This window comes from Humulus lupulus, chromosome 2 (genome assembly GCF_963169125.1).
Source record: "Humulus lupulus chromosome 2, drHumLupu1.1, whole genome shotgun sequence".
Lineage (NCBI taxonomy): Eukaryota > Viridiplantae > Streptophyta > Magnoliopsida > Rosales > Cannabaceae > Humulus > Humulus lupulus.
In genome coordinates, this window is record NC_084794.1 from 6,283,547 (window position 1) to 6,290,724 (window position 7,178).

The 7,178-nt window shown below is 36.3% G+C and overlaps 1 non-coding gene across 1 annotated transcript; it reads left to right on the top strand.

Moving 5' to 3' along the window:
• The first annotated feature begins 6,844 nt into the window (after window positions 1-6,844).
• LOC133820690 (small nucleolar RNA R71) lies at window positions 6,845-6,951 on the top strand. The gene has a single exon (XR_009887092.1). It is a non-coding gene; the product is annotated as a small nucleolar RNA R71 (small nucleolar RNA).
• The last annotated feature ends 227 nt before the right edge of the window (window positions 6,952-7,178 follow it).

Here is a 7,178-nt window from a genome sequence, read left to right on the forward strand (position 1 = left end):
GTGTTTGCCGATCTTCTATTCTGCGCTCCTCATCTACATAACATCTAAACTCTGTGTTGGCAAATCTGCCCTAACATCTGGCCCGCCAAGATCTGTTGCATCAGCAATAGGATCGTCATTGACATAAGGATCGTAGCCATAGGGATCGTACTCCGCTGTGTCATGCAAATATGGCGGATCTCTAACCGGGATATCATCATGGACTATGACGTCTGGATTTGTCTTGGGAACACATGTTCCTGATGGAAAAACTAATTGCAGGATCTTTATTTATTTTTATGCAATTTACATATTATCAAACAAACATGCAAATTCCTAGAACATGCTCCTATGAAATTGATACAAATACAGAGTAAAGTAAAAACTTACATTACGCAGCGGAACTGGAACAACTCCATCCTTCAATCTCTCTAACCCTTGATTCCTTTCTGTAGCAGAGTATTATCAAGAGATTGAACAAGACCAGCAACACAGTCTTCCTCACCAAGCCTTTGATCAACCTAGAACTAGTGTGGGCTGGTTCTCAACACATGAGATAGAGATCTTGCAGAGAAGAAGAAGAGAGAGTGGCCAAGAAAGGTTAGACTATCTAGGTTTTCACTTATCAATCAACTGAAACTCACTTCCTTATAAAAACCCTAGATATCATATTCCTTATATAGGCAATATAATGGGATTTATTTAAATTTAAATTAATTAAAAATAATAAACAAAAATAAAAGCCTTGGGCTGCCATAAATGGACTTAGGCTCAATCTCTTTGTTTTGAATTTAAATCTCAACTGGGCCTAAATTCAAAACATTTTATTTATTTATTAATTAATTAAATCCTTATTCAAATTAACAAATTATAATTTGAAACTTGATTTAATATTATTTATTTATATTGATACCAATTTATCAATATTAATAAATTTACCCAAAGATTCTCTTTTATTCTCCAAATCTCATATGTTTGTAAATTTTCTAAAATTGACCTAGTCAACTTTAAAAATCCTAATTGATAATTAAATCAATTAATTGAGACATTCTAGATGATTCGCTCAAAGGCGATGCGGGGACCATGGATCCATGAAATCAAGCTCCAACAAGTTACCGTGAATTTATTTACGAATAATTTCACTACCTTATTAATTCCTCGTGACTCTACTATAGACTCGGAATTGAACTCTTGAATTCATAGAACGTATTTTCAAAACCATAAATACGTTATCCATTGTTATAACCATTACAATCAGTCAATCCTCTATCGATGACTTACTAACGAGCTGGGTGCAAATTACCGTTTACCCATCATCAGTATTTTATCCTTAACTCCCACTAAGTTCCTTATAAATGATATTTTCGTGAACTTAATCACATAAATGATATCTCAATCATTTAACATTTTGAACAAAGCAATTAAGGAAATCATCTTTTCACTTCTCATACAGAAGTTATAGATTTCGTATCTATGAATAATACTCCCACTCAATTACACTAATAAATCTCCAAGATGTAAGTATGGGCTAGACCGTAGGGTAAGCTGGTAACGAACAAGTCAAAAGGTTTAAATAATATAATTAGCAGAATATTATCACTCAGAATTAAGATCGACTTAACATATGGTCAACGGTGTGACGTTGATTAGATTTGATAACAACGATACTTATTTATCAATCAATAATCAATATCGGTCCTAGTCCGATGTAACTAAATACATCCGATCTTATCTACTTGATCTTATCTAATCTTAGGACTCGTTCTTTTGAACATATAATTACAACTATAATCCACTGTGACCTAGTCACTATGATTGTAACTATCCATATGTTCAGGATTTTATAAATGTTTGTATTATTTCAATAATCATGTAATAAAACAAGCAAGCAACACGGTTGTCAAACTAAATGATTTCTACTACTTTTATTGATAATATGAAATCGTGCTACATGTCCGACATGGTTTTATAAGGGCATAAAACCCAACAGTTCCAAAGTTACCTTGAGTTCCTTTGAAACCATGGCATGGAGGAGAAATGTTCTCTTCAAATCGAACTTCTTTATTAACGCTGGCAGAAGCCGATGCATTTCTTATACCTCCCTTCTTAATCAATGTCACACATAGAGGAATGAGCTTCTCTACAGATTTCGATGCTAACCCAATGAATGCACGCACATGCCTATCATTTTTTATAACGGTAGGTTTGACGGATTGTGATAAGTGTTGCGATAATTTTGCTATGCAAGTGCACACAGTCGAAAATTTGTAATAAAATGGTAAAACCAAGTATCATCCTCAAGGACTGATTTATCAATTACCAGTCAATTAATTTCTTGTTCTATTTTATGAAGTGAAATTCTTGATTTTTGTAAAATACAGCAAAAGAAACAATAAAGTGCAGAAATAATAATAAAAAATTAAATAGAATAATAACTAATAGTAAAACTTTTAATTTAATCACTGAGAAACAATTAGGATATTCAATCTCATCAACTATCCTCCTTATTATTCCCTAATGCAAAGTGTGAATTCTTCTTATTTTTACCTAATTCAATTAACAAGTTGATACAGCAGCCTATAATCATACTATGAATTATAAACTCAACCTAGGTGACAATTTCCTATATTTCTATGGTAAATTGAACCACAAAGGTAGCATTAATCTCAACAACTTAATAACAGTTACATAATTAATTCAGATACTTTCGTTCTAAATTAAAATTATGTCCAATATAACCATAGCAGAATTAAATCTCACTTCTCAGATTTTGACTTAAAAACATATATATCTGACTAAAGATGGCCAATCAATAATCAATCTATAAGAACAGGTCATATGGAATTGAAGAAGATTGAAGAAGAAGGAAATTAAAATTGCATTAGGTCATAACAGAGATTCAAGTGATTCAATTGAACATCCTAAACAGAAAATTAGTTCATAGTCATAGTGCTAATCACAACAAAAATTAAAGATAACATCAGGAAGAGAAGAAAAACATGTAAAAATACTCTAAGCTTCAGCCTCCAAAACCAGAACTTCTCCCTCGTCCGTACATACATTTTTCTTCTCCTTTTCGTCATTTAAAACCTAGGATTTCAGATTTTAAAGAGGCGGGTCGCGGCTCTACATACACTATGCCGCGTCCCGTGTCATAATTCCTGGGCAGAAGATCCTCTCAATGCCGCGGCCCTCTGAAGCCATGCCGCGGCCCGCATCAACGATTTCTGGGCAGAGTGCCCATCTATGCCGCGGCTCTCTCTAGCCATGCCGCGGCCCGAGGATTTCCTTAAAAACATTGCTTCTGTTTCCCACCTAGCCGCGGCTCCACTTTGCTCATGCCGTGGCTCTTAAGGGATTTCTCAATTCTTCAAGTTTTCATCCCAAAATTTCACCAACACTTCCAAATTGTGTTGAGAACCATTCTTTATCAAAATATGATGGAAAACTCGGTTATTTCTTCCCTTTCTTTGGCATTTTCTTCCACATGCTCAATTCTTCCTGACATTCACAAAGACAAACAAACAAAGCATAAACCCGCGCTAAATGAAGGAAAAACGAAATAAAAGACTACTAAAAACATCACCAAAACATGATAAAAACTAGACTCAACAAACTCCCCCAAACTTAACCTTTACTCGCCCTCGAGTAAAGACCAAATTAAACTAACAAAAAGAAACAAACACAAACGAACAAGCTAAACCATCATTACCATCTACAATGCTTTGCCAAAACTCATGAAATCTCAATTGCAATATTTATAACCTGAATTTCAGCTCAATTGCCTTAAAGTCCAACTTATACAATTCAATTAGGGAAATCAATAATATATCATGAAAATGACTACAACACTTGGATTCTATCATATATGCTCAACTCATTCCAGACAATTCCACAAACCAACTCTACAATATGCTTGCATTACTTGACCTTCTCCACTAATGTCAACAACACGTGTTTTGAAATCAAAAGGACTTTCATAGGTTATAGCGTTAGGCTTAGGCAAGGGTAGATGAAATTGTCATTTAGGCTCAATCGTTACCATAAGCATAAAAACCTTGAAACCAACCAAATTTCTCTTTACCACACTAAAAATCACCCTTTTATACAATTAGAGAGAGAGATTACAACACTTTTCATTATTTTCTTCTTTTCTTTTTGTATCATTTTTGCTTTTTTTTTTTTTTTTTTTTTTAGACTTATCACTTTTTTTTTTCTAATCACACTCCCCCAAACTTAATATTTTCTATATATATATGATCAAGGAGTGTGACAAAGTGATTTTTTTTTTTTTCAAAGACTTCTCTCTCTCTCTTCTTTTTGTACAATCATACTATATTCCAATCATACCAATTCCTTACTATTTTTCCTTCTTCTTTCCCACAAATTATATGCTTATGATAACAAAGGAAAGGAAAGCACAAATAAAGAAGTTAAGAAATTTAGGCTCAAATAGTATAATCAAGAACAAAAACCAAGTTTAAGGCTCAAAAAGGGTAACTAAGGATAATTAACTCAAGGTTGGCTTGAAAGGCACAATCGATCCAATAAAATTGCCTAAATCATTTTTCTAAACACATGTCATCAAGAATTTTGCCTCAAAGGCCAAATAATGCAAGTTCTATTTGATTCAAATTGTCATTCCACCAACCCTAGTCAAACACATCTAATAAAATCCAAAATGTTGTCTTTTCAAAACATATTAAAAATTTCCCACAAAACTTTTTAAATTAAACTCTAAAACAATTGAACCAAGCACACAGTTGAATTCAATTTCCTTTTCACGAGCAAAGACAAAGCAACTACAAACAAGAATGATGGCTTAACATTTACACTAAACAACACAGAAAATAACACAACAGACTAAAAATAAAACTAAACTAAACAACGCAGAAAAAAAAAAAAAAACAAAATAAGCTCCCCCCCAAACTTAAGATGCACATTGTCCCCAATGTGATAAAGAAAAGAACAAGGGAAGAGAACTTACCTGACGCCACATCAGTATGGCGGAGGAGGTGGTGGAGGCAGTGGGGGCTTGAGGTGGTGGCCACCCTTTGCATCCTTAAGAGCCATTGTGCCATACGAAGAGAATTCCTTTCCACTGTTGAGAATATTGAAATTATCCCCAATGTCATCGAAACCTTCAAACTTGCCACACAATAATCTTTTCATACGATGTCGAACTGTTTGAAATCGTTCTTTGGCCTTCTTCTTCTTCATACCAATTGAATCTTGACCATCATTCACCACATCAACTCTACAACAGGTAGGAATTGCAGTTGCTGCAAAAACATTAAAACTTATTTCCTCATTTTGGACTCGCAACCTTAACTCCCCCTTTTGTACGTCAATTAACGCTCGTCCTGTGGCTAAGAATGGTCTTCCAAGAATGATTGGGACATTGGCATCCTCCTCCAGATCAAGTACAATGAAGTCTGCTGGGAAGATGAACTTGTCCACTTTTACCAAAACATCTTCAATAATACCCCGAGGATGTGCTATTGATCTGTCTGCCAACTGAAGAGTCACTGTTGTAGGTCTTGCTTCCCCCAGCTTCAATCTTTTGAACACAGAAAGCGGCATTAGATTAATGCTCGCCCCCAAATCGCATAGAGCATTCATGCTCTCAAAATTCCCAATAGTGCAGGGTATTGTGAAACTCCCAGGATCTCTCAGTTTCTGAGGAAGCTTCCTTTGCAGAATGGCGCTACACTCTTCAGTGAGTGCCACCGTCTCATAGTCCTCCATCTTCCTCTTCTTGGATAGTATTTCCTTCATAAACTTCACATAACTTGGCATTTGTTCAAGTGCCTCGGCAAAAGGTATGTTAATGTGAAGCTTTCGAAAAATATCTAGAAATTTCGAAAATTGTTTGTCAAGAGTCTTCTTTTGAAGTCGCTGAGGGTATGGAATCTTGATGTGGTGCTCATAACTCACTGGTGACTGATTCTTCTCAAGGTCTTCAATAACCTCTTTTTCTACCTTACCCTCATTCTCAGCTTCAACCTTTGGTGCAGGTGTAGACTTCTTGACTGGCTCTTCCAACTTCTTCCCACTCCTCAAAGATATTGCATTGCACTGCTCTTTAGGATTCACCTCTGTATTACTTGGCAAATTTCCTTGAGGCCTATTTTGTAACATATTTGCCAATTGACCAACTTGCATCTCAAGATTCCTGATGGAAGAGCGAGTTTCTGTCATAAACTGTGTTTGAGTGTTGGTGAGGGTCAACAATGCAGCTTGTAATTCATTAGGCCTTTCAGGTGGAGCTTGATTCATTGACTGTTGAGGCCTAGGCTGTTGTGAGGAAGAGGCTTGATGCATAGGTGGCTGAGGCATATTATTATGAAATTGGCCCTGAAACTGAGGTTGTTGGCCCTGATTATTCCTCCAAGAAAAATTAGGATGATTTCGCCACCCTAGATTGTAAGTATTGGCGAATGGATTATTTACTGGCCTCTGAAAGTTTTCCACCGCTTGAACCTGAGCTTGATCCATCGGAATGTTATTATTCATACAAATAGGGCACTGATCGATAGAATGAGAACCACCACACATTTCACACCTCACTGCCATCTGAACTGCATTAGCAGATAAACTGCTCTATTGTAACTGCTTTGTCAGAGAGGCTACTTGTGCTGTTAGAGCAGTGATTGCATCCAGCTCATGCACCCCAGCTACCTTTCTAACTCCTGATGATCTTTCCTCAGACCATTGATGATTGTTTGTGGCCATGTCCTCTAGCAGCTCATAAGCACCAGTTGCGCTCTTGCTCATAAAAGTGCCACCTGCTGCAGCATCAATAATGGTTCTGGTTGTAGGACATAAACCATTGTAGAAATTCTGTACTAGCATCCACTGTTCAATGCCATGATGAGGACATCTTCTCAGGAGTTCCTTAAACCGTTCCCAAGCTTCATACAATGACTCTCCGTCATTCTGGCAAAAGTTATTTATCTATCCCCTCAATTTAGCAGCTTTGGACGGAGGGAAGAATTTGGACAAAAATTTCTGAGCTAGATCTTGCCAGGTGACAATAGAGTTTGGCTGCAGAGAGTTCAGCCAAATTTTAGCTCTGTCCCTTAGAGAAAATGGGAAAAGCCTGAGCTTGATTGCATCATCACTCACCCCATTATATCTGAAGGTTCCACACAACTCCAGAAAATTGGACAAATGGGTGTGAGGATCTTCAGAGGGCA